The sequence below is a fragment of the Tachysurus fulvidraco genome, chromosome 2 (assembly GCF_022655615.1).
Source record: "Tachysurus fulvidraco isolate hzauxx_2018 chromosome 2, HZAU_PFXX_2.0, whole genome shotgun sequence".
NCBI lineage: Eukaryota > Metazoa > Chordata > Actinopteri > Siluriformes > Bagridae > Tachysurus > Tachysurus fulvidraco.
Window position 1 is genome coordinate 42770681 of NC_062519.1, and position 4002 is coordinate 42774682.

Genomic DNA, 4002 nt, shown 5'->3' on the forward strand with positions numbered 1-4002 from the left:
TGGGATGTATTATGTGTACGCCTGACTAAAGAGTTCACATCATTCTCTCTCTCTCTCTTTCTCTCTCTTTCTCTCTCTCTCTCTCTCTCTCTCTCTCTCTCTCTCTCTCTCTCTCTCTCTCTCTCTCTCTCTCTCTCTCTGTGAGTGAGCGTTTGCTGAATTTGTTCATTTCTTTTTATTTTTTCCCTACAATATTTTTTTCCTTTCGCTTTTCTTTTTTTGTTGATTTGTGTTGACTAATACTGAGAGTTTAAAAGCAGTGCTCGTGAACGGTGAGTGTGTGCATGTGTGAGAGGCAGAATGGTTTCAGGTGTGTTCCAGATATAAATGCGTAATGATAATAAATGAATAAGGCAGTTTAGTAAACAGTGGTATTGACACGTGACACATGTGACCATTACTCAGCTCTCTAATAAAACTACTACAGTCACTTTCTCTAACGTGCCCCCATTAATTGGTAATGATGTCACTGTAAAGGAACTGACCAGATTTGGTAAAACTGTTGGAGAGATAAAAATCATTCCGCTAGGTTACAAAAGCACAATACTTAAACATGTCTTATCATTTAGGAGACAGGTTTACATGTTTTTGAACTCTCCGACAAAACCTCTAGATGTGTCCTTTTGGGTCGTCAATGGTGAAATGTGGTGTATTCGAATGTGGTGATATCGGGCCTAAGCGCTTTATCTGTCCGCAAAAAGTGCGCGTTCCTGATAAACAAGGCCCACCTGCAGACACAGGGACAAACACTGAACAGGAGCATACAGTGGTGGTCTCTGACCCAGTGAATGTGCAGATCACAGAGCTGAGACCCACTGCTTCTGTTGATGCTAATGATAATGAGAAACCGAGCTGCAGTGATGTAAAAGCTGTGATTTAGAACAATAGTTACTCTGATGTTAGTATGAGTTTAAGTGATAGTTACTCTGACTGTAGAGAGTCAGTGAAGGTGTGAGTCAGAGTAATAGATATTCTGTCCTTATTGACAGGACAACAGAGGAAAGTATTCATGATGATGACTCAGTTAGTGATGTAGATGTGGTCAAAAGCTGGGACAGTGATCTATATACAGTTGACCAAATGAATGTGGGGAAAAAGGTTGAACTGCAGAAGTTATTTCCAGACCTAGTTTGTTGTATCAGTTAAGAAAGCCTACAAAGAAAGAGCTGGGTTAGTGCTAGAAATAAATGGACATTATTAAAAGAATGTATAGTCCTAAAAGAGCTAAATGTGAACTTACAGTGATGTGAGCAGTGAGGTTGACTGGGGTCTGAGATGGGCGAGGAGTAAGTGCAGGACTGGCAACACACTTTTCTCCTAGTTTAAACTGTTATGCCTTAAATATGCTTCAATTTTTGCTTACTGTTTTATGTCTGTCACTGGTGGCTGGGTGTCTTTGTGTCTGTCTCTAGACAAAGACTTATTCACACTGTGTTTAAAGAGAACAGACTTGGAAGGACTTGAGAAAAGACTTGGAACATTTGACCAAAATGTTCTTCACGCAAGGCAGACCCTGTCTTCTTCGAAGGATAGGAACAGACCCGACCAGTGGATGTTTGATCTGTTAGATCTGTGCTGATGGAGGCAGGATTCTTTAAATTGCTTCATATAAGAAAGGGATAAAGCTGGATAACAGCTGAGGAACTGGATGTCAAGATGGGTTTCAGGACAGTGCGTCTTGCTCAGCGTTTACCAGATGACCTGGAAGCTGCTCTACCTGCCGCAGCATCAATAAAGCTTTAATGATCAATGTAGTTTTATTTCCTGAGTTGTGAGTCTCCTTGAATAAGGAAGAATAAGGAAGACTGGCAAGTAAATGCAGGAAAATTACTCTCCATGGACATCCCGGAATTAAGAAGATTCGCCGTCTAATGAGTCTGTGTCAAAGTAATTAACTATCAACATCTTAAAGATGTAGGAAACAGTAGATGGACTTATAGCGCCCCTTGAACAATCGCTCCACCCCATGACGTAGACAGAGTGAATGGGACAATTAAAAGAGTCTGTGGGCCGATGTGGAGGTTCGAGAAGAGCAGTGGTGAGAAACTGAAGGCAGACAGACAACATAAGGTGTGATCAACTTAACAAAAAGATTTATATAAAAGTTGTATATCCAAGATGGAATATTAACAATAAACAAAGAAAACTGTACATCAGCAGATTTCAAAATCTAATCAAATTAAATCCAGATGTTACACTTCATTTTGGTTTGGACTAATTATAATGTAGGTTTTAATTTATAAAATCAGACCTAATTTAAATTTTGAGCTGTTTATAATTTTAATTTTCTAATCTATTTATTTGATCTCATTTTAAATGGCTGGAATGTTTATACTTTTGCCAACACTTAGATTTTTCTGTTTTATATTTAAACCCTGTTAAATCGACAAAGGAAAAGAAACAGATGGAAAACAATAAAAATAAAAATACAGCAGTAATAATGACAAGAACAAATTTAAACACTTCGGTACAACAATGACTAACAAAATATCAATCAAAATACAAATACGATTAAATGTATAAACAGTTCTGATATAATTTGTCATTAGAAGGTGCAGTTCTGTAGCGGACTGTTCAGGCTTACCGTCCTGTTGGCCAAAAAGTAAGTAGAAATCTGTCTTGAGGGAAAAAAAGGTTGTCGACTCACGTTGTCCTTTCAACACAGTTTTTTTCATCCAGGAGGAAAGAAAAAAATGCAATTCAACTCGACGAATGTGCAGAAATGTGTTGTTGTAGTAATTGTCTGTGTGGCTCGGCATCACAGGACACACGCTGGTTTCTGTTCTTAATGAAAACACTCAATATCAGCAGTGAAACAGAGGACGGTGTCACTCATAAACATTCTGTCTAGTTACAAATTTCAATTTCTCTTCTCGCAAATCGTACATCAAAACCTACAAAGCTTCTCTCTTCTTTTCCCCTCTCTTCCTACTTCTTTTGCCCTCTCTTCCTCTCTCTTCTTTTCCTCTCTCTTCTTTTCCCCTCTCTTCCTCTCTCTCCTTTTCCTCTCTTTTCTTGTCCTCTCTCTCCTTTTCCCCTTTATTCTTTTCCCCTCTCTCCTTTTCCTCTCTCTTCTTTTCCTCTCTCTTCTCTCTTTTTGTCCTCTCTCTCCTTTTCCCCTCTATTCTTTTCCCCTCTCTCCTTTTCCTCTCTCTCCTTTTCCTCTCTCTTCTTGTCCTCTCTCTCCTTTTCCTCTCTCTCCTTTTCTCCTCTCTTCTTTCCCCCTCTCTTCCTCTCTCTTCTTTTCCTCTCTCTTCTCTCTTTTTGTCCTCTCTCTCCTTTTCCTCTCTCTTCTTGTCCTCTCTCTCCTTTTCCCCTCTCTTCTTTTCCTCTCTCTCCTTTTCCTCTCTCTTCCTTTCCTCTCTATTCTTGTCCTCTCTCTTCCTTTCCTCTCTATTCTTGTCCTCTCTCTTCCTTTCCTCTCTATTCTTTTCCTCTCTCTTCCTTTCCTCTCTATTCTTTTCCTCAGCACGTGATTTTTTTCTTCTTCCGCTAATTTCTTTGAATTCATTAAATGTAAGAAACATTATGTTCTTATACAAAACATTTCTTATATCAACATGGAAAAAAAAGAAAAGAAAGAAAGAAAGAAAGAAAGAAAAAACAGTCTCATATTTACACCAACAAGAAAAAACATCAATATGAATGTTCTATATAACAAAAATTCTTTTTTTTTCTTAATTATTAATTTATTCCTTTAAATTGCCCCAGCACTGCTTATCTCTATTTATAGTAACCCTGGGTTATACACAGAGGTGTTGGACTCAGGCTCAGACCCAAAGGTCACTGTATAAAAGACCGATTGTAAGAAGGGTTGGAGATCTGAAATAGAGAATTGTACATGGAACATTGGCCACAGACCGAAACACAGAGCACGACGTCCCTTTTGCAGAGCCTCTGAAAATGTTGTCATATTTTTGTAGAAGTTTGGGATCTATACTTTACAGGCAGTTTTAATCAAGCACTGTAAAGTTAGCAATATGGATCACAAGGAAGAACAAA